At 38.3% G+C, this 24,812-nt stretch overlaps 1 protein-coding gene across 4 annotated transcripts in view; it reads left to right on the top strand.

The window, feature by feature from the left end:
* Window positions 1-24,812, top strand: part of LOC109915223 (zinc finger and BTB domain-containing protein 20-like) — a 282,481-nt gene that overhangs the window by 234,443 nt on the left and 23,226 nt on the right. For 2 of the 4 annotated variants that reach the window (XM_048602874.1, XM_048602873.1), the window contains exons 3-4: window positions 4,655-4,766; window positions 14,664-14,837. The gene's annotated coding sequence lies outside the window, so the exon portion shown is untranslated. Of the gene's footprint in view, window positions 1-4,654; window positions 4,767-5,465; window positions 5,581-14,663; window positions 14,838-22,283; window positions 22,345-24,812 lie in introns of all 4 variants that reach the window. The other 2 variants (XM_048602872.1, XM_048602871.1) reach the window with 2 other exon arrangements.

Raw genomic sequence — 24,812 nt, 5'->3', positions numbered from 1 at the left:
CTAGGCCCGAAACGTCAGCCTCGCTGCTCCTATGATGCTGCTTGGCCTGCTGTGTTCATCCAGCCCTGCACCTTGTTGTCTCGGATTCTCCAGCATCTGCAGTTCCCACTATCTCTGATTCAATTTCCTGAAAACTAGTTTTAAAGCAGCCAACTTGTAACGTAGCTGGAGCTTCTCTGAGAGCAAGGAGAACCCTCCCTTAAGGCCAGAATGAAACTTAACTTTCTTGATTTTGAGTAGTTTGACTTAATAGCTGCTAATGTTTGAACAAGATTTTAAGTAAAAATTAACCCTTAAAATTCTCCCACACTCGAGCTGTCAGTTCAGTCCCTGAGTGTCTTCTGGCTGTTATGGTGAAATGACCAGCCTTGATGTTGCAGGATTCAAGTAAGAAGGATTTTTATTTGAGCGTATACACAAGGGAGCAGATACGTTTGATGTGAGATTCTTACTCATCTCCACAAAATTGTCCAGCTCTGATTTAAAGCCCTCGAGTTCCAGTTCCCTATTACAAAGTTTTGCAATTTCAAGATGCATTCACCATCTGGCATCCTGTTTTGGGGATGTTCGGTTCTGTATATTAGCAAACACACGTAACCTAATATTACCTCACACACCCTATTATTACCACCTGCAATGTAATATTACCTTCCTTTATTGTCTCCCTACAAGTTCAATTCAGGGGAGCTGACAAGTCTGCATGTTCTTCGAATAAATAAACCAATAATGATGTAGCACCTCTGCTCAGCTTAGTTTGTTCTGGAGTACTTATATGCCCATCACACTTTCAGTCCAGTGACTTATGCCCTTTTTTTTTCTAGAATACTGCATTCTAGCTCTAACTACATGGAGTGGTGAATTTAAAATATCCTCCCAAAGATTATTGGGGTCTGATATTTAAACGGTAATAATACCCAGTAGATAATTGCTGGATTTCTTTTCTTTTTTTTTTGGTAGTTAAAAATATGGACAAGAATTTACTTTACTCATGAATCTTTATGAAGTCCCTGACTAACCTTAATAAAGGGAAGATGAGCCATGCCACTTTCAACTCTGAGCAGGTCCCTTAAATTGAAGACATGCAAACAGTTCAACATTCGAACTACACACATTATTTTTCGTAAGACACCATTAATCTTTCTACCAAATGAATTAGGTTACTTTTCTTGATAAGTGTGGAGAATTAAGGGAATGGAGCTATTTGGAGAAAATCCATCTTTTTGTATTTTTTTTTTCTATTTTCCTAAACTGACCTAGATTTTTAGTTTTCATAAATTTTAAATAGTGGTCCTTGTTCTGTTTGAATTTATGGCATGGTGCATTGTGGTGCCAGGTCCTTGAATAATCTGAACTTTTCGCTCTTGTGTTTTGATTACTAACCATTAGAACTGTTACTGTTTAAAAGCCAAGATTTGTATATGTATTCTCGGAATTTTAGTCTTTGTTGTCCTTTTAATTTATATCCAGATTCCAACAATGAAATTATTTTCTCCAAAAGTATCAAAACTTAAGCAAAATGTTAAAGCAGTTACATGTTGTGATTTAACTGGAGCTGTAGCACTCGGTCCTTCTGGAATGGATGAATGCTCCTCTAGTTATTTTTTGTATCCAATGAAAAAAATGACTTTTTGTTAAAGTGTGTTTGGGGCCATTTCTTTCTTCACTTTAAGTGAATGATCATTTGCACTATACATTACAGCAATTGTTACCTTATTATGTGTTAGTTTTCTCTTTTTGGTCAACACTATAATCCTAGGTAGCTATTATCCTACCTAAATATAAATTTTTGTTCATTCTCAGATGTGGGCAATACTAGCTAGGCCAGCACTTCCTGCCTATGCCAAATTGTGCTGGAGAAGATGCTGTTGAACTGCTTAAATTGGTGCAGTTGTTGGAATGTAGGGACACCCATAGTGCAATTGTGAAAGAAGCTCCAGGATATTGACGCAGCAGCAGTGAAGGATCAGTGACCGTAGTTCCAAATCAGTCTGTTGTGTCGCTTCGAGTGGACCCTGCAAGTGGGGGTTTTCCCTTGCATCTGCGGCCTTTTTTCCAAACAGTAGAGGTTGCAGGTTTAGAAGGCGCTGTCAGAGGGAAGTCATTTGGCCTGTTGTCTGTGGCAGCTCTTGCAAGAGCAACTCAGTTGGTTCCACTCAACCATATCTTCCACATAGCCCTAGAAAACTTTTCTACTCAGATAATTATTGAAATTCGCTTTTGGAAGTCACCAATGAATGTGCGTCAACCACTCTCAGGTAGTGCATTTCCAGATCTTCAATATGTTCTTAAGTTTTTAAAAAAAGGAAAAGTTATTCCTCATGTTAGCCTTGTTCTTTTGGCTGTTGACTGTCTGCCAGTAGGAATTGTTTTTCCTAACTACTCTGGCTAGTTTTTTTTTCCCCTTTCTAACCTTGTCCGTCTTAATCACTGTCAGGACTCAATTACTCCAAAAACTTTTATCCACATCATTTCTCTTTATCTAGCCATGATTGTACCAAGCCAGTCCAATGTTGCATCTTTCGTTAACATAAGGCCATCCAAAACTCTGCCGTTTGCATATTAACCTGCACTTTTCCAGTTACCTAATGTTCCTATGCTAACTTGCCTACATTGGCTACTGTTAAAGAAATTTCTCCATCTTAAAATTCTGACCTTTCTTGTTAAAACTGCCTGTGACCTTTTCTTTCCCCTGTCTATGTAATCTTCTGCCCTGCAATGCCTAGAAAATCTCTTGCTTCCTAAGCTGTGGTTCTTAAGCAGCCCTGATTTTAATTGACCCACTATTGAGACTGTGCCTTCTGCCGTACAGGCCCTGCATTCCGAAATTCCTTCCCTCAATGTCTGTCTCTCTTTTCTTATTTTAATACAATTTAATGTCACTTCTAGTAATTGAAAGGCCTAGGGTAATGCTTTGGCGATATGGATCCAAATCCCTTGGCAGCTGGTGGAAGTTAAATTCAATTAATAAATCTGGAATTTAAATTAGTTGCCATGATTGTGACAATGGCAACTGTCATCAATTGTAAAAACTCTTCTGGTTCACTCATGTCCTTTAGTGGAAGAAATGTGTTGTCCTTGCCTGATCAGGCCTACATGTGACATCGGAACCACACTGCCCTGACATCCTAGTAAGCCATTAATTTACGAGCAATTAGAAATAGGAAACGAATGCTGATCTTATGCTCCGTTAAAGAAGTTTGACACAAATCCCTTTGACAAAGATTTTGGTTGTCTGCCTTGTATCTCTTTCTTGGTGTCATTATTAGCTTAATAAAGCTCCTATGAACTGCCTTGACACAGTATATATTGCTGCTTGAGGTGGCATTATGCTAGGTACTTTCATTCTTATAGTGTCACAATGTCTCATAAAATAACTGTTACATAATTACAAAAATGTCCTGTGATGTTACTTTTGGTGAGTCATACTTGAAGGGAAGTGTAAAATATTCTGGGCAGGTTTTGGGAAATATGATTGCTATGAGAGGACTCCTGATTTTGAGGCATTGGAGAGATTGTTTTAGAGATCTAAGGATAATTGAAATAGTTAAGAGGTTAGATATGTTTCTGAATGCTATTTTTAAAAAAAATGAAGATGGGTAAATAAGACTCAACCAGTAGCCACCTCTGAATAATTGGTCAGCTCACCTTAGAAAAGTTGCATTGCTCTTGAAAGGGCTGCTACAGAGATTTAGCAGAATGATATCGGGGACAAATGGATTAGATCATGAATAGAAATCACATCAACTTGCCTTATATTCTTTGGAATATTGAAAACTGGAGGATGCTTTGAAACTTCTTTTTTGCGATTTTAAAGGAACAGGTAGTTAATAGCAGTACATCATTTCCACTGGTGGAGGATATTTAGAATAAGGTGACATAAGCTTAAGATCAGAACCATGTCATTCAGGAGTCAAGTTAGGAAACCTTTCTTCACACCAAATGTATTAGAAGTATGGAGAACGCTCCCATAAATAAATCTGTAGTGTCTCACTGGATAAATAATTTTAAATCTTAAAGAAAAATGATGTTGACAGATTTGTAATTTCTCAATGATATTGAGAGATATAGAACCAAAGCAACTAGATGAAATCAGAAACCTATTAGCTGTGATCTTCTTGTATGGTAAAATAGGCTCTAGTGGCACCATCATCAGCTATTTAATTTGTTTTTTGTTCTGGTCTTCAAATGTATGAACATTAATTTTAATAAAGTAGAAGATGTAAGGACAAAACTTTATGGCTAAATGTGTTTCTCATCATGACTGAACTATTTATGATTTGCAACTTTTTATCTAATTTATCAGCAACACAAGTTTGTAATATCTTTATTAACTTCGTAAGTTGCCGAAATGAATGTTTGGAAACTTGAATTTATTTCGAAGTTTTTGTTTCTTAAAGTAAAGAAATTCATGTCCTGTTGATATACAGATTAAATTCTGGAAAATTTTGCAAACTGAGCATACCCAAAATGCGTTGATATGATTATTATATTTTAATAGTTGTAGAATAAAAAGATGTATTCAAAGTGCAGACTTGTAGGGTAAGAGGAGACCTAAAAGAGAGTAAAAGGCATAAAGGTGATTATTTGAATGCATTTAGTCATACAACTGAGAAATAGGCCTTTTTCTTAAATTGTTTTGAATTGTTTATTTCAGGGTACTGAGAAATAAAATGACAGTGGGGACACATTTTTGGAAAGCATGAAACAATTTTGTGGATACAGTGACGAGATTGTGCAATACAGGGGCTACATTGCAAAGTTTCAAGGTAATTAATCTTATGTATTCCAATTAGTATGATAATAGTGCATGTTTCATTGAAAGTCATTGCAAGTACCTATAATGGCTGTTCCTCCTGCAGGTGATGCTGTGAAGAGAATTGTCAGTGTCAAAGTTGTCACACTGTTATATGTAATACTTCTAAGTGAGAGAATATCATTTGACAGACGTGCAATCAGGAATCAATTTCTCCAAATTACTCCGCTTATTTTCTTGAGTAATGTTAAAGGAGGGGAGACTAGTCAAATGTAAGGGTACAAGAGGATTAAATAAGGTGGGCAGAAAAAATAGAATATGACAAAAGGGTTCCAGTACAGAGAAATGTCCACCGGGGGGGAAAAAAAGATCTAATCTATAAATCTGTCACATAAATTTAAAACATCTCTAGTTAACCGTCTTAGGTGAGTCTAGCTCGAGGCCCTTTTGACTTAAGCACAGGCTTTCCTTGTTTATGAGTAACATCTCCACTGAGTTAATGAAATTACCCAATGAAGCTTTGCACCACTTCAGTAAGACTAGTCCTTTATAAAATATGGAATTATAGAATCTCAGTACTTATAGTTTTACTAATAAACTGAAATTGAATTATATTGGTTATTAGTGTTCCCCAGTATATGTGTCTGTTAATTGTCTGCTAGTTACAAAAGGTTACTGTAATGACATAATTAATGTGTTTGTATATATCTAGGTCCTGAAGGCAGAACTTCAGGGGTGACGGAGGAAGTTAAAAAGAAGGATGTTAAATATTTTAAACTGTCAGATTAAGCTCAGTATCTTGCACAAGCAAGCAAAGCAATAACACGGTAAATATCTGATGTTCTATGACTTGAGAAACGGTGCAGAAAAGATTCTGTGAGCATTGGAATAAATTTCAGGGCAGGACCTGTTCAGCTTCCTTTACATTTATAAAAAGGAAGAGAGAGGCCAAAGTTTAACATAAGCCCCTTTTGAGTATGATGCTCGGGAAATAATAATGGTGAAACCAGGAAATAGCAGTGAGGTTGAATAAATGCTTTGCATCAGTCTTCACTTTAGAAGACACTAATAGCATTCTAAAATTACTAGATCATCAAGAAGCAAAGGAGGAGAAGAAATTACTACAATAACTATTACTGTGCTAGAGAAAAACTGCTCTGGAAACAAATGACTGATAATTCTCCTCAACCTGAAGACATACATACTAGGCTGTTAAAAGAGAAGCTACAGAGATAGTGGATGCATCGATAGTAATCTTCCAAGAAGTTTAAACTCTGGAAAAGTCTCAGAGGATTGGAAAATTGCCAGAGATAAAAAAAATACAGGTCACTGTGTATCTGTTAGTTTAATGTCTATTCTTGGAAAAATATTAGAGTTTATTATAATTGATGTAAAACAGAGCATTTAGAAATACATAATATGACCAAGTAGAGTCAGCATGGTTCTACCAAGGGGAAATAGTGCCTCAAAAATATACTAGAGTTCTTTTTAGGAAGTAACAAACAGGATAGATAAAGGAGAAGCAGTGAATATAATATGTTTTGATTTTCAAAAGGTGTCTGATAAGATACCACATGTTAGGCTACTTTATAAGGTAAGAATCCATCGTGTTAGAAGTAGTACATTACCATGGATAGAGGATTCATTAACTAATAGAAGGCAGACAGTTGGGAAAAGGGGTACATTTTCAGAATGGCAACTAGTGGAGAGCTATGGAGATCAGTCCTGGGACCACAATTATTTATAGTGTATATTAATGACTTGGATGTGGAAACTGAATGTACCCTAGCCAAGTTTGCAGATGAGTCAAAAATAGATTGGAAGGCAAGCGTCAAGGATGACACAATGAGTCTTGACAGGGATATAGACCGGTTAATTGAGTGAGCAAAAACTTAGAATATAATGTGGGAAAATATGAGGTTGTGCAATTGAGTAGGAAGAATAGTGGAGCTGAATTGTATTTAAATGGAGAAAGTCTACAGAAAGCTACAGCACAGAGGAATTTGGGAATCTTGTACATAAGTCTCAAAAAGCTAAAATACAAGTTCAACAGATAATAGGAAAGGCAAATGGAATGCTGACTTTTATTTTAAAGGGAATGGAGTATAAAAGTAGGAAAGTCTTGCTAAAACTGTACAAGACACCAGTTGGATCATAGCTGGAGCACCATGAACAATTTTAGGCCCCTTATCCAAGTAACGATATAATGTCATTGAGGACAATCCGGCAAAGTTTCATTAGGCTAATCCTGGGCACGAAGGGACTGTCTTATGAGGAGTGACTGAGTAGGTTGGACCTGTACTCGTTGAAGTTTAGAAGAATGAAAGGAGACATTGTTTAACCATATAGGATTCTTAAGAGATTGAAATGGCAATTACAGAAAGATTTCCACCCCCCCCCCCGCCTGCTGGATGAGAGCCTAGGACAGAGGGCATAATCTCAGAACAAGGGTTTGCCTGATTAAGACATGCGTGAAGAGCAATTTCTTCTCTCAGGGTAGTGAATTTGTGGAATTCTTTATTGCAGAGGGTTTGGAGGCTAGACATTGAGTATATTCAAGGCTAAGATAGGCAGATTTTTAATCAGTAAGAGAATCAAGGGTTATAGGATAAAGGCAATAAAGTGGAGTTGAAGGTTATCAGATCAGCCACAATTTCATTGAATGTCAGAGCAGAATCATGGGCTAAATGGCCTACTTCTGTCTTACATCTTATGGTCCAATAATGCTGAGACCAGTGTCCTCATGAGAAAGTGCTTGTTTGTAGGGGAAGAGATTAGTGATTTTTTGGTCAGGAATGGGCACCTTAATGGAGTACACGTGACAGACAAAGTGCTCAGAGGACTGGGCAAGGACTGCAGCAAGGTTTTTGGGAAAGGTAAAGAAGAAAGAAAAAAGGAACGGTACTGGCACTATTGATCAAAGAATCTGATAGCAGTGGAAAAGAATATTGTAGTCAGTTGTCAGAGACCATGTCCATTTGACTAGATTTAAAGAACAATGGAGGAGCTGTTACACTGTATAGTTTGGACTATAAATTCTGAAATAAAAGGGAAGGATGTAGGTGAGCAAATTTGTATATTAATTACAAGTTGTAAAAATTGGAGCAGAATGACAATGGAGGATTTCACTTATCCTTATACGAACAAGTAAAAGTGCAAAGGAAAAAAACAAACAGAATTCCTAAAAATAAAATGTAACATTCTGGAAATAATTGGCAAATCTGGCATCTTATGGATAGAAAAACAGAGTTCAAGTTTCAGGTCTATGATCTTCCATCAGAATTAGAGAAATTCCTAAAATTTCTATACAAAAGCTTTCTTTGATTTCTATCCAAATGAGGAAGGGAGTATTGTATCTCATTCTGGGAAAGGGAAGGGGTATAATTTTGTGAGCAGGTGATTGGGCAACAGTGATCATAATATCATCAGGTTTAAAATAACTAAGAACAAGGACAAAGTATAATCACAGAAGTATTTAACAGAAGGAGGGATAACTTCTGAGATTTAAAAAGGAATTGGAATCAGAGTAATTGGAAAGCCTTCAAAGAAGAGGTGGTCATTTACAGAGCAAGTACAGAGAAAGAAATGATTAGAGTCCTCAGGAGGCCTCAAGAAATAGAGCACAAGAATTTAAGAAATAGGAGCAGGTGTAAGCCATTCAGTCCTTACAGCCTGCCCCACCATGCAACAAGATTGTGGTTGATCTGCCCCAGGCTTCAACTCCTCTTTCTTGCCAGTTCAGCATGAATCAAATCCCCGATATTTCAAAAGTCAATCCCTCTACTCTTTAAATACTTCCAGTGATCTAACCTCCACAATTAGCTGAGGGAGAGAAGCTCAAGTATTCACTGTCCTCTGGTAAGAGATTCCTTCACATCTCAGTTTTAAATTAGTAATCTCTTATTCTGTAACTATGTCCCAAGTTTGAAATTCCCTCAACATGTACCCTGTCAGGCGCTCTCAGAATTTGTGTGAATAAAGGCCTATCCTGTTTAGCTGTTCCTGATAAGTCAACCCCTTCAGCCTAGGAAGTAATCTAATGACTCCTTTTTAAATTGCCTCCAATGCCAATATATCCATTTTTAAATACAGGAGCCAAAACTGAGAGTAAAATAAGACATAAAGGATTAAGGGCAGTTGTAACACTTATAAAATGTGAGTAACAAGATGAATTCAGAAGGTAGACTGGAAATCTTTTTTAAAAAATGGAATAAGATGAGAAAAATAAAAGTATGAGAATGCATTAGAAGCAAAGTAAATGGGAACCTAAAATCTTTTATGAACATATTGCTCTTAAATAATGTGATCCAATTATTATTTTTGAAATTCTAAACAAAGTATATTTAACTAAAGAAAAGGCACTGGATACAACAGGAACAATATTGCACCTATATGGAGTAATGAGCTCAGATGGAGTCAGTACAGTTTAGAGAACTTTCACAGGAAGGTTACATGGCCCAGCTTTTGAGTAGGATAAGACAATTGTGTTTTTGAACACAGGTAATATGACTTGCCTGAAGAGGAACAGCCTATTGCTCCCTTCCTCTTTATTTGTAACTCTTCTCAACAAAAGTCTGAGCTGAACACCCAATAGAAATTTTCTTCCTAATCACTCATGGAGGATTCGTGGAAAAGGATTTACTGGAACCTACTCCATCATCTCCAGGAAAGGGAATTCAGCCAGCTGTAACTATTCCATCAAGACACCTGGTTCAGCAGCTTGTGTATGCCCAATAACATCAGAATCCAAACACCATTTGGAACAATACATAAATTATCTTTTTTTTTAAACTTATAAATTTAACTGCTACACAACCAAAGAACTTTAAGATTAATACACTGTAGAGTTTTCAGTTTTTTTTTATTTTTTAAAAATTTCTCTTCAGACTTATGAATTTTTTAAAGGGTGGTTATACGCATACATGATCCAAGCTAGCAATAATTTTTGCAGAGATAGTAGGAACTGCAGATGCTGGAGAATCCGAGACAACAAGGTGCAGGGCTGGATGAACACAGCAGGCCAAGCAGCATCATAGGAGCAGAGAGGCTGACGTTTCGGGCCTAGAACCTTCTTCAGAAAAGGGGGAGGGGAAGGGGGTTCTGAAATAAATAGGGAGAGAGTGGGAGGCGGATAGAAGATAGATAGAAGAGAGGATAGGTGGAGAGGAAACAAACAGGTCGAAGAGGCGGGGATGGGGCCAGTAAAGGTGAGTGTAGGTGGGGAGTTAGGAAGGGGATAGGTCAGTCCAGGGAGGACGGACAGGTCCGGGGGCGGGATGAGGTTAGTCGGTAGGAGATGGAGGTGCGGCTTGAGGTGGGAGGAGGGGATAGGTGGGAGGAAGAACAGGTTAGGGAGGCAGGGACGAGCTGGACTGGTTTTGGGATGCGGTAGGGGGAGGGGAGATTTTGAAACTTGTGAAATCCACATTGATACCATTGGGCTGCAGCGTTCCCAAGCGGAATATGAGTTGCTGTTCCTGCAACCTTCGGGTGGCATCGTTGTGGCACTGCAGGAGGCCCAGGACGGACATGTCGTCTGAGGAATGGGAGGGGGAGTTGAAATGGTTTGCGACTGGGAGGTGCAGTTGTTTATTGCGAACCGAGCGTAGGTGTTCTGCAAAGCAGTCCCCGAGCCTCCGCTTGGTTTCCCCGATGTAGAGGAAGCCACACCGGGTACAGCGGGTGCAGTATACCACATTGGCAGATGTGCAGGTGAACATCTGCTTGATGTGGAAAGTCTTCTTGGGGCCTGGTATGGGGGCAGGTGTAGCACTTCCTGCGGTTGCAGGGAAAAGTGCCAGGTGTGGTGGAGCTGGAGGGGAGTGTGGAGCGGACAAGGGAGTCACGGAGAGAGTGGTCCCTCCGGAAAGCAGATAAGGGTGGGGAGGGAAAGATGTCTTTGGTGGTGGGGTCGGATTGCAGATGGCTCTGGAGGGGAGTTTTTGCATCTTTATTTGATTAAGTTTGGTTTTGGTAACAAATCAGTCATTTGTTTTTATGACTAAGAAACCTGAGTGACTTGTTTTCAGTACTGAACCTGACATCTGACTTAAGTAATTGTCCATATTACCAACCTAGTTAATTTTAAAGTTTGTTATGATCAATGGAGGAGTGAGACTAGAAAAGGAAACCGTGCAGCCCTCCAACCTCTGTAATAACAACATAAATATGAATGGTTGCTCAAAGGACTCCTGGGATTAGAAAAGCTGACGTTTTTTTGGTTTATGGGATGTTGTTTGCAACGTCAACATTTATTGCCCATCCCTAACTGTCATTGAGAAGGTGGTGATGAGCCACCTTCTTGAACTGCTGCAATTCAATGGTAAAGGTGTATCCACAGTACTGTTACAGGAGGGAGTTTCAGGCTTTTCACCCAGCATCAGTGGATAAAGTGTCAGTATGTTTCCAAGTCAGGATGATGCATAACTTTAAGGCAACTTATAAATGGTGCTTTTTTTTTTCCACATGCCTGCTGCCTTTTATTCATCTATGTGGTAGAGCTCATTGCCTTGGAAAGTCCTGCTGATCAGTGACCCTTGGTGAACTGCTGCATTGGTGGAGGGGTGCTAAAGAAATTTCTCCAGGATAGTGTCAATCTTGAAATTTGACCTTTTTTTCGTAATTGAATTAAAAGTTTATAATGTAAAACATTTAAAAATTATTTGGTTTATAAAGCCTTGAGAGGTAAGTTATGGAATATTCTTATATCCTCTTTGTGAAATGATTCATGCAGAAATTCAGCATCACTATATTACAAAAGTAGTGTTATTTCTTGGTAACAAATTAATTTTGAGTAACACAGTCACATTGTGTCAAAAACAATTCTAATCAGTTGCTTTAATATTTATGCAACAAACCAATGACATTGCAAAAACAAACCCCAGGAATGTTTTGCTATGATCTATCCATTATGCAAGTTGAACTGGTCCATTATAGTATTTTTAATAACATTATCACTTCTGAATTAACGAATTACACATTCAAATAAAGTTTATTGTTAAATTGGTCCCACTTCAAATGGGAATGCAGCAAAAATTGTAATAACAGGAGGTCATGGAGCATCTGTGGATAGAGGAGAGTAGAGCTAATGTTGCTGTTCAATAATGTTTACATATGAACAGCTTATATGGAGGGGTGAAGGCAAAGAACAAGTGTATAAAGGAAACCAATAAATAATCTGTGATGAGGTGCAGAGCAAGAGATGATTAAATGTCATGTATAATGGTGAAACAAAAGTAGAAGTAGTAAGAAAAGTAAAATGCGTATTAAGGTCACAAGCTGGAAATGGCACTCTTTGCTCACGTGGAAGATGAAGACTAATGTGGGATTCTAAAGGAAGAAAGAAGAGTTTGTGTAGATTTGTGGTAACAGGAACTGCAAAAGGTAAAGGAGACTCCTGAGCTGAAGTATTCCACTGCTAAACCTCTTTCTACTGGACTCTGTCTATTGATTTGCTATTTTTTTTTCTCCCCTTTGGCTCCAAATTCAATGCCTGGTCTGTCATATCAACCACTGCGGCAACCTAACATCTCAAATTCTGATTCCAGCTGCAGCCTTCACATTGTCCGCAGCTTCCAAATAATGGGAAGTCTGTTAATAAAAAGACAAATTTTGTCTAATAAAGTCAATAAGCATAGAGTTCTGACTGTCATAAATTCAATGTATCGTGTACATCCACACATTATCATTGTTAACAATCCACCACAAATGCAGTATGAAAGAAAAAAGGCTTGTGTTTTTTTTTCAGTCCCACCAAGTCTCCCAAATATTTCAAAGTACTTCACGTTCAATGATTTACTTCAAAATTTGCATATTTCTCATGTAGGCAAGTAATAATTACACAACTGCTAGTTTGAATGTGAATTGAAAACAGCTTATCTGGAGCATTATTACGCATGTATATAAAGAGAAAAGTGTATTAAACGACAAACATGTAATGCCATCTAGTGCATAATTAACGTTGAATATCTTTCAGGACAGTGCCATCTGGTGGAATGTTTTTTGAGAAATGTGTTAGCAACTGTTTATTGTGTGTGCTCATTTGACATTTAATTCCAGCCATTTTAGAACATGATCGTTACCATGCTAAACACTAGAAATATGATAGTTTAGCAATAATGTTATGTCAAGCATGGTTATATATTTTTGCAAGGAATTGTCATTGTCAGGAGAGCCCCATAGATTAACTTTTGATGTGTATTCTGTTTGCCTAGTTCAAATGTGTTCAGAAGCACCCAAAAGCCAAGTGATCAGATGAACCTTAGTTGATGTGTCTATAAGCTCATGGCAAGGTAACCTATAGGACTTGTCTCCTCCAAGAATTCTGAGATTTGCTGAGCAATGGTTTTGATAATTATGTAAATCTGATTTTAATTATGCACCTCTTGGAATTTAGCCTGCACACAGAGACATTTTGTGAACCAATTCCATTAAAACAGTGTCCTTCCTTCACATCAAGCTAATCATTTGCCAAGAAAGTAACAATGTCTGAATGCCCTTTCTTGAGAGAATGGAAAGATTATTGGTGTAGGAAGGAAGTTGTCAAGGGAGTGATTTTAGGACTTCTATTGCCACTGGCATAAAAATATATAAAAACAAACTTATGCAGAGCTTATTACTGTCATCTACAGTAAACAAATTTTGGATGATACTACAGAATTCAATCTTTCATGTGTGATAATGTAAATGAAAAACATTTTTGTGTTCTATTCACCTATTATTTTAAAAAGACTGGATCTAAATTTTTTGTTGAATCCAGTTTTAGAAAAGTGAATAAAGACTTGAACATTGAATAGCAAAATAAAGAAGAAGAAATGTTTCAAATAAACCTTCAGTTGTTTTAATGTTTTGTTTCAGACTTGTTTGAAAGCTTATAGTGAAGTAATGTTTCCGTTTTTATAACAGTGCCTATTTTGATTCAAAATAGAGTAACCAATGATTTTACCTTTTGGGGCATTACATAAAGGACATAGTAAAAGAAGTGGGAAAGGATAAAATTTCCCATACTTCTCCTTTCGAGTTTTCTTTTTGGGTTGAGAAAAAAAAAAGCTAATGCTATGTTTTGTTTTAATTTGTTCCCATCTATCACAGTGGTTTCAGCTGGAGGTATTGTTTTAGTAAGAACTCAAAAGTGAGAACAGTCGCCATCAAACGTTGCTGGCTAACATTCATATGCTAGGATACAGATCAATTATTCTCACTTACCATCCCAGAGAAGTTGAAACTAAATTGTGCTAAGTCCATTGCCATTTTTATTTACATTGGTTCATTCAGCATAGATTCAGGGATGAAAGCATGTTATGGTTCAGTCATGCATCAGTGTGACCCACTGAATCATTATGGAAGTTCTCCAATATTTTATTTTTGATTTGCTTTAGCCCTATCATCCAGTTCTCCCACAGCCCCGAAGCAGGTTTAAGTTAAGACTCTCTGGGTATAGCAGCCCTTTGCTCTCTTACTCAAGCAGCATTCTGTGTAAGTAAGCTTATCCACTATATTCATGAGTGGGAATTGTGGTTTGACTTTCCGAGCACAAACTAAAAATTATAAACTGTAGCCAGTGCTGATTATAACCTTCCACTAAATATACCGAAAAGTAGGATGGATAACTTGAATTTTCACTTAATTTCGATATATTCTGAAGCATATTTTAGGATCAGCCTGATGCCTTAGTGTGAAATGTGTTGCCTGGTGATGCTACTTATAGAAAATTACAGTTAATAAAATTGGTTAACAGACAGTGGTGCATAGTATGGTAGCTTGTTAGAAACAGTTTACGCATAACAACACAGATGCACATTATTTGTTACTCAATTTTGTTTGCATTTTCCGGAATTGCTGCTAGTTGAGACTGAATTACTGATTCCAAAGCTTAAGATTTGTGCACGGTTTTTATTTGTTTTTCTTTTAGCAAAAGTAAAGATCCATTGAGTAATGAAGGAGTTGGAGTAACTGCAGTCCTTGAAGAATGAGAATTGTGCAAAGAGATAATGTTCCAGGACTAGTCTTCCCTGACAGAAGTCTGTAGTCCTCCAGGTGGAAGTTCAGAGAAAGACAGCTGCTTTATCCACCTTCTCTTCTGATTGTATGTATATACAATATTTATGTAAAAAGCTGAAAGAACTGCTGATGCTGGAAATCTGAAATATAAACAGATATTGCTGGAAAATCTCAGCAGGTCTGGCAGCAACTATAGAGAGAAATCAGAGTTAATGTTTCAGGTCTAGTGACCTCCTTCAGAACTTTAACCTTAAAAACCATCCTTTTCCTATCTACCATCAGTTCTGAAGAAGGGTCACTGGCCCTGAAACGTTATCTCTGATTTCTCTCCATAGATGGTGCCAGATCTACTGAGATTTTCCAGCAATTTCTGCTTTAGTTACAATATTTATATGTTCTGTTATCAATTTTTATGTTTAATTGAATGCAAATAGTTGTATTTTAGAATGATTAATATATCCAATAGCTGAAAGTACAAGTAAATTTCATATTGCATTAAGGCTTCATAGGACATCAGTCAGGCTTACACTAATCAAGTTAGGCAATTAACCAAATATTCTCAGAAACACTCTTAGTATAATATTCACAGCACAGAAACAGGTTTTAAGCCCAGAAGGCCCATGCCAGTGTTTATGCTTGCCTGGCCACCACTTACCCAACACTCCTTTCCTATAATCTAACCAGTACATCCTTATGCTTTGTTCTACTTTGTTTGTAAATGTAGGTTCCTCCTGTGTGTATCTTTGCAAGTTACCTCACTATTACCTGTGGTAGCAAGTTCCATGTCCTAACCACTGTCTGGGATAAGAAATTTCTCTTGAACTCCCTATTGGAATTATTAGTGATAATCTTGTGTTTAGGTGCCTCTATTTAACAGAGTTAATGTTTTGAGTTCCAAATGACATTTTTTGAACTCAAAGTTCTGTTCAAAGAACGGTTTTATTGGACTCAAAAAAAAAACTAACTTTCTCTGTCCAGTGGTGCTGTCAGCCCTGCTGAGTTTCTCTAGCACTTTGTTTTTATTTGTACTAATATAGTATCTTTAACATAGTGTAATGTCCCAGGTTGTTTCACATGAGCATTATTGGCACAAATCACATAAGTAAATATTAGGACAAGTGACCAAGCTGTTGGTAAAGAGTAAGTTTTGCAATTGCCTTAAAGCAGCAAAGGAAAGAGGTTTAGAGAGGCAGTTTCAGGGCTTTGGGTTGTCACATCTAAATGTACAGCCACCCAGTAGTGGAGCAATTAATACCAGAGGCCAGGATTGGAGATGCACAGATATCTTTATATCAAGGCAAGGAAGGATTTGAAGAAAATTTTAAAGTCAAGATGTTGCTTGATTGGATGACATCCATGAGCCGAGAGGCATGAATGAACGGGGCCTGTTTCGATTTAGAAAGTGGACAGCAGTATTTTAGATGATCTGAAGTTTATTGAAGCTAACGAATGTTGGAGGCTAGCAAGGAGCACGTTGGAATGTTCAATGCTAGAGGTAGCAAAGAAATGGGTAAAGGTTTCAGCAGTGAATGAGCTCAGGCAGGAATGGTGTTAAGGGATCGAAAGCAGTCTCAGCAATGAGGCAGATTTGTGACAGAAACACATTTTTAGGGTTAAATATTAACACCAAGTTTGTGAATAGCCTGATTCAACTTTAGACAGTTTCCAAAGGGGACTGGAATGCAAATGGTGGAAAGCGAATGGGTTTTGTTGTCCCAAGAAAACATGTCAGAAAAACAGTTCGACAATTTAGAGGGAATAGAGAGGTTGAGAGAAGTGATTGAGGTAGACCTTGGTGTCATCAGTGTACAACTGGTCTAGTCCATTCAGATAGATTAAAAGGGGCATGCTGAGAATTGATTCTTGGGGATACCAGAAATAACAGCGAAGAAGTGGGAACACGAGCCATTGTAGTAATTCTCAGCTACAACTGGACAGATAAGAATGGGACCAAATGAGTGCAATTCCACCACCTTAACAGCAATGGAAAGGAAATGGAATAAAATGATGTACTCCATTCTCACGTGTTACTGGCAATAGAATGAATTTTGAGGGTTCCATCATATCATGTAATTTATAAAGTAAATTTTTCCTAAATGCTTTTCCTGTATTGAAAGGGCATGATATGACTTATTGTTGAAAACAAAACCAAACCTTCTTTAATCCATTCATGGGATATTTATATGCAGGTATGGCCATTATTCAGTGCCCCTCCCTATCTCCTTTCAGAATGTGTAATTTTTTTTTTAATCCACTGTTGTTTAGGTAGGGAGATCCAGGATTTGGTTCAGCAGTTTTGCATTCTTCCAGGGAGTAGAGCATATTTCTTCACATTCTTGTGTCTTTTCAATGATCGAAGAACTTTGAGGAGTCAGGCAATCAGTCATTCTCACAAAATACCCAACCTCTGACCTGCTAGTATAGGTTTAGTATTTACATTGCTAGTCCAATTATTTTTCTGATCAATGATGAAGATCCATCATGTCTTTTTGCTTAACTCCAAAACTTAATGGTGGAGGATTTGGAGATGGTAAAACAATCGGATACCATGGGGAGGTGGTTATCAAATTGTAAATGAACGTGCCTTTTTCTGAACATATAGGAGAGCAGATGGAAATGAATTCTTACAACAATGTTCTGAGTCTGATGCTGCTGGCCAGGAACAGACACAATCATCTTTCTTCGCATTGGATATGACTGCAGCCAGTGAAGAATTCCCCTTTTTGTTTCAGACTTCATTATTTTATGCATAGAAATGTTTCCTCGTTTCACTTCTGAAAGGTCTGGCTCTAATTTTTAAACCAATATTTTGCCGCCTCATCCTAGATTCCCCAGTGAACAGAAATAGTTTTTTTCTATCTGGGTTATGTGTTCCCCTTGACGTCTTGAAAACTTTGGTCACTCCTTAACTTTGTAAATTTCAGGGAACATCCCTGGTTTGTATATTCTCTCCATTAGTTAACCCTGGTGGGAGTATCAAATGTGGTAAATCTATACCGTGCTTCCTCCCAGGTATAGTTATAAAATGCGTGTGGAAAGAAAAATATCTGAAAGCAAAAAAAATCAGAAAGACAAAAGAAAAAGTGGATGTATGAGTTCAAGTTGTTGTAAGTAGCACAGTGTACAACAGTAATAAGTTAATGATGAACCTAGTTAGTAAGAAAAGGCTAGATTTGGCCAGGTTTGGAATATGCTGTTTATTTCTAGACATCATGCTTTACAAAGAATTTGAAGGACTTTTTGATTTACTAATATGCTACCAGGGATGAGGAACTTGAGTTACATGGATAGATTGGGAAATTTGAGGTTGTTCTCATCTGAACAGACTAGTTTGAGGTCAAATTTGAGGGAGTTGTTCCTGATTGTAAAGGGTCTCAATAGAGAGGACCAAAGTCAAAATGAGGAGAATTTTGTTTTCAAAACAAGTGGTTATGACCTGGAATACACTGCAGGATGCAAGGATGATGGATGCAAGTTTAGTTGTGGCCTTAAACAGGAAGTTAGATAAGGAAACAGTTGCAGAGCTGCCAAGAAAGTGCAGGTGAATGCTAAGAACTGGTATGGAATTGATTGGCTGAATTTTGCAACACACGGCCATGCTATGGTTCTGTGTTTGGAATATCCATCTAGAATTCATAATTTCTCTTGCCATTCAGTCAATTTCCTAGCCAATCATATCTAAAAGTTCAAATTTAACAAACAGTCCCTCATGAGGGACTTTATAAAATTCCTTCTGGAAGGCCGTACAAGTTCCATACATAGGCGTTCTCAATCTCTTCAAAACATTTAATCAGGTTCATCAAGCATGCTTCATCTTTTACTGGTCCATGCTGGTAAATTTCTTAGATCAACTGAAAATGTTCAAAGTGTTCAATCTCTTGTCATCGTGGAATCCCCACAGTGTGGAAACAGACCATTTGGCCCCTATCTCTGTAACTCTGCATTTCCCATGACCAATCCACCTGGTTTACACATCCTTTGACACTATATTTAGCATGGTCAACCCACCTAACCTGCACATCTTTGGATGGTGGGAGGAAACCCATGCAGACACGGGGAGAACGTGCCTTGTCTTTTCATATAGACCCTGGTAATTTCCTGACAACAGATGTTTTGCTTACTTGTTTACAATTCCCTGAATTTCTTCTCACACCTTGCAATGTAGCATATGCATTTTCCCAATCTAAACAAAGTATATACAAATCAAGAGAACATTGGAAGATTATGGGAAGGGCATCTGTATTGTCCTCACCTATTTCCTTCAAAACACTGGGATTGAAACAATACAGTTCTGGATACTGTCACTCAACTGCCACTATTTTCTTCTTAACTTTTATTTTGGCACCCTGTCTCTGATTCAATATTAGTTTCATTGGGATGTCCGGGATGTACTGTTCTGTAAACACTGGTACAAAGTAATTATAGCATCATAGAGTCATACAGCATGGAAACAGACTCTACGGTCCAACCAGTCCACGTTGACCATATTACCAAACTAAACTAGCCCCAGTTGCCTGCATTTGGCCCATATCCCTCCAAACCTTTTCTATTCATGTACTTATCCAAAAGTCTTTTAAATGTTGTAACTGCAACTGCATCTGCATCCACCACTTCCTCTGGCAGTTCATTCTACACACAAACCACTCTGTGTTTAAAAAAAAAAGTTGTCCCTCGCATGCTTCTTTAAAACTTTCCCCTCTCAACTTAAAAATATGCCCCCTAGTCTTGAAATCCCCCATTCACCTGCCATTCACCTTATCTATGCCCCTCATGATTTTATGAATCTCTACAAGATCACCGCTCCACCTCCTATACTGCAATCTCAGCCGATCCAGCCTATTTTTATAACTCAAACCCTCCATTTCTGGCTACATCCTGATAAATCTTTTCTGAACCCTCTCCAATTTAATAATATCCTTCCGATAGTAGGGCCAGCAGAACTACACACAGTACTCCAGAAGGGGCCTCAATAATGTCCTGTACAACGTTAATGTGACTTCCAAACTCGTATACTCAAAGGTCTGAGCAATGAAGGCATGCATGCTAAATGCCTTCTTAACCGATTTAGTCAGCATCTCCACTGTTTCCATATTTTCATTGGCAGTATAACTTATTGATTTTCAAGGGGCCCAGCTTGCTCCTGACCAGCCTTCTTTGTCCCAGTATATTAAGAAAATTGTTACTTTTGATATTTCTTGCAAGTTCCTTTCTGTTCTCCTTTTCTCAAGCTCTTGTGTTTTGTCAATCCATGCTACCTCTTTGTACCTTTCCCATTGACCAGGATGTATGTTTCTTTTTGTATTTTAATGTAATTTTTACTTTTTGTGTTGTCTGTTACCACTTTTGTATTCAAGGCTTTGTTTTTAAACTGAGTTCTTGCCTTTAGGAGTATAAACCAATGTATCATAAATTCTCACTTGAACATCTCCCAGTAAACTATAGTTTTATCCATTAGCAGATTTGCCCAAATTACTGTGGACAGTCCCTGTATCACCATATTAAAATCAGTCTTGCCTGAATTGAGAATTTTAGCAGCTATTTCACACTTCTCTCTTCCAAACCCGAAGTTGGACTAAGTCATCTTGCAGTTGTTTTAGATGAATATTCACACGTTGTTCAATTGTGAACTATATCTTTAGTATAGCAAGCCTCCATCATATATCTGCAACATATTTTTGCACATAACTCTTCGATGCACTCAAGAAAACTACCACCTGTCTGATGTGCTCATCTATTTATCCAAACTATGTGAAACTTAAAATTCCCATTAAAAACCACAGTGCCTTTGCTACAAACCTCTAATTTGATTACTTTACTATCTTTTAGCTTTTCCTTTACGTAGTGCCTAAAGCACAATTTCTAACTCTAAGTGTACTCTTTTTCATTTCTTTTGGATTGATTATAATACCATTTTCACTGGACTGAACCACGTCCTCTTCCAAACACATCCCACCCCACCTGAGCACGCACACACGCGGTCTGTCTCTCTCACTCACTCATGCACTCTCTCTCACACACAGACACAATCCTTATTGGTTTGTTTAAAGTTTCTGTGACTACCTTACTTGATTTTTCCACTAAGACTCTGGAAATTGGATAATAGTCTCAATAAAAAAAAATGCAGCATTACTGAAATAAGACAATAAAGTGGGATCAGCTGAGATGACCTAGTGGTATTATCACAAGACTATTTAATCCAGAGACCAAGGTAATGTTCCGGGGACCTGGGTTCAAATCCTGCCATGGTAGGTGGCAGATTTTAAATTCCAAAATAATCTGTAAATAAGAGTTTAATGATGACCATGAGATCATTGCTGATTGTCCGGAAAAGCCCTTCTGGTTCACTCGTGCCCTTTAGGGAAGGACCATTCCTTGTCTGGCCATCATATGTCTCCAGACGCACACCAATGTGCTTCACTCTTAACTGTCCTCTGGGCAAGTAGGAATGGGAAATAAATGGTGGTCCAGTCAATAACACCCACATCCCATAAAAGAATAAAAATATCGCAGAAATCCAGCATCAATGCCACGGGCGAAAGGCTGCCTTTACTATAACCATTCTATAATCCTATACGGTCCCAACCAGATTCAGGTGGAATTCATCCTAGCAGTGTCCTTCAACATTGATCATTTATTGATATCAATGTCCCATAAAATGGGCCCCCTTCTTCCCCACTCCTTCAGCTAAATGTTCATCTATCTAATCTGCTTATCCCTATGCCAATTTCCATGTGGCTTTGATAATAATTCAGAGGTTATAACCTTTAGAATCTGTCCTATAATTTAGCGCATGGTTTCTGTTACTTTCCAAATAAGTTCTCAAGCATATTATTTTTGGTATTTCCTAACATGGATCACACAGCTGGATCATTACCTACCCTCTCCAATAGCCTTTCAGCCAGCTCAAGATGTCCCTCACTCTGGCACCCAATGGACAAGTACTATTTCAAATTCTCATTACTGTATGCAAAAGATGACATTTGGAACTCTGTTAATGAAAAATACCTATGACTACCATTCGTACTTACAAATTGGGAGCAGCAGTAAGCCATTTGGCTCTGAGTCTGGTCTGCTGTTTTACTATGGTTATAACTGACCTGATTGTGGTCCCAAATCAACATTCCTGCACCCCCATACTACATTACCTTTCCTTGCCTGCTCTTCATCCTGTGTTTGATTCATTTGCTTAACAAGCTTTTGAAAAATTATTCAAACCAAAACAGCAGAGCTTTGTGCCCTATATACTATCTATCATCGAGAGAAAATTTCAAAATTTGTAGCATCAGCCATGTCCATTCTATCTGATCCACGCTACTGCTGAAAACTTTATCCATGCATTGGTCATTTGAAAACCGTTTAATTTGCCAGACTCCCACCTTCCACCTTCACTACACTATCTAACCTGTTCCAAACTCAACTAGCAGTGTTCTGTGCTAGTTATGGTTGGATGGGATAAACTCAGAATGTGCCTTGGGATCTGTGACAACGACTGCAACATACAGATGGGTTCTTGTTTTAAATTTCGTTCCAGAAAGGCACTTCTCACAAAACAAGAGAAGAACATAGCTACAAGATTGAGCCAGTGGCCAAAGGTGAGGGAACCCATATGAAAGAAAAATGTTCTTGAATTTATCATCCTCTTTTACAGTTGCATCTGTCCATGACAGTATTGAGTATTAGCAGGAGTGATTATCATGCAGTCCTTGTGGAGGCAAAAGTCCTGTCTTCACATTGAGGATTCTTGTCATTGTGTCGTGTGGACCTATCACTCGGCTGATGGGTTAGATTTATAACAGATTTAACAGTTCAAAACAAGCTACATCACCTTGTGCTTGTCCAAACAGCACAAGCAGAATGTATGTAACTTCATGGCCTGGTATATCTCCTGCTCTATCGTTATCTTCAAACCAAGGGATCAACCCTAGTTCAATTAAGAAGGCAGCAATGAACACAGGAACCGCTTTGGGCATTCCTAAAAATGGGGTGTCAACCTAGTGTGGCTACAAAATAATGACTTGCATGACAAACAGCCATTAAAACAATCCCTTCAGCCAGAAGTGCTGAGCAAGTGATCCAGATCGGTCTCCTCCTGGCATCACCAACATCAGAGTTGACAGTTTTCAGCTGCTTCTATTCAGTTCGTTTCTGGTGATATGAAGACATAGTTGATGACACTGGATACTAGAATGGATATGGGCTCTGGCAACATCACAGCAATATTACAAGAGACTTGACCTCCACCACTAGCTGTGCTATGTTTCAAGCTTTTCCAGTCCAACTCAAATACTGGCACCTATCTTACTGTGTAAGTAGTTGCTTACATATGCCCTGTCCACAAAAGCAAGCCAAGTTCCATCCAACTAATTAGTACACCATCAGTCTGTTCTCAATCCTCAACAAAATGATGATGTCAATAGTGCTTTCAAGTGACAGTTGCTCTACAACAACCTCTGCACTGATATACAATTTGGATTCACACAGATTCAGCTCCTCACCTCAAAATAGCCTTGGTTAAAACATGGTCAAAGAGGTGAAATAAGAGAGAGACTATCTTGACATCAAAGCAACATTTAAATAGTTGTTGAATCAAGGGTTCTTAGCACCCAAGAGTCTGTGGGAATCGTGGCAAAACTATCCACTAGCTGGAATCATACCTAACACAAAGGAAGATGATTGTGGTTATTGGAGCACAGTCATTTCAAGTTTGAGGAATTCTTCAGGGTAGGTACCTTCCTAATCAATCTGACCAGAGATGTTACTACACACTTGGAGCAGCTCAGACTTGAACAAAGGCCTCCTAGCTCATAGGTAGGGACACTACTAATGTGTCACAAGAGCCAAGTTCTTCAGGATATTGTCCTAACTTCAACTATTTTCAGCTGTTTGATTAATAATCTTCCCTTCATCATGAGGTTGGAAGTGGGATTTTCACTGATGATTGCATAATGTTTAGTACCATTCACAGCTCCCTAGATATTGAAGCAGTCAGTGTCCTGGATAACACTCAGATTTGGGCAGATAAATGGCATGTAACATTCATGCTACACAAGTGCTGAGCAATGACCATCTTTGAGAAGAGAGAGTCTAACTATCTTTCCTTGACATTACTCATGCCAAACCACCTATTATCAACATCCTGCTATTGCCATTGACCAGAAACTTAACTGTGCTAGCATTCACATGAGCAGAACTTGATTCTTGGCAACCAAAAGTAGGTCAGAAGCTAGGAATTTTGCAGGGAATAACTCACTCCCTGTCCTGTCAAAACTGGTCTCTTATGTGGACGGCACAATTCAACTTTCCTAAACAAGGGCAGCTCCAAAAAAAAACACAAGCTCAACATGATCCAGGACAAAACAGGCAGCTGGTTTGGTGAGGTGCCCCTCCCCCCATTCCACCACCCTCAGTATTAAATCCCTGCACCACTGATGCTCAGTGACAGAAGTGTGCACCAGCTATATGATGCACTGCACTAACTCAGCAGGGCTCCTTGCTAACTTCCAAACCTCCAACCTCTACTATTAAGAATGACCAGGGCAGCAGATGCCTGGGAACACAACCAACTGTACGTTCCCTTCCAAGCCGCACACCATTGTGACTTGGGACTATATCACTGTTCCTTCTCTGTGATTGGGTCAAATTCCTGGAAACCCCTTCCAAATGTAACTGTGGATGTATCTACATCACATGAGCTACAGCAGTTCAAGAAGGCAGCTCACCGCCATCTTCTTAAGGACAGTTAGGGAAAGACAACAAATGACAAATTACAACAGATAGACAGTGATGTTATCATCTTGTGAAAAGTTGCATAACAACTTGCCTTTAATAAAATGTCCCAAGATGCTTCACCAGAGCATCATGATGCAAAATTTATTACTTTATGAAATAAGGCAAGGTGAGGTAATTTGGCCAAAATCTTAGTCAAAGAAACAGGCTTAAAGAATGAAGGTGAGATGGATAATCAACTAAGTTAGACAGTCAATTCAAGAGCCTGGGGCTTAGAATTGAATGCATAGCTACCAATGGTGAAGCATTTGACTAAAGCAATCTCAAGTACTGC

The sequence above is a fragment of the Rhincodon typus genome, chromosome 11 (assembly GCF_021869965.1).
Source record: "Rhincodon typus isolate 14 chromosome 11, sRhiTyp1.1, whole genome shotgun sequence".
Taxonomy (NCBI): Eukaryota; Metazoa; Chordata; class Chondrichthyes; order Orectolobiformes; family Rhincodontidae; genus Rhincodon; species Rhincodon typus.
This window is presented reverse-complemented; position numbering and strand designations above follow the sequence as displayed.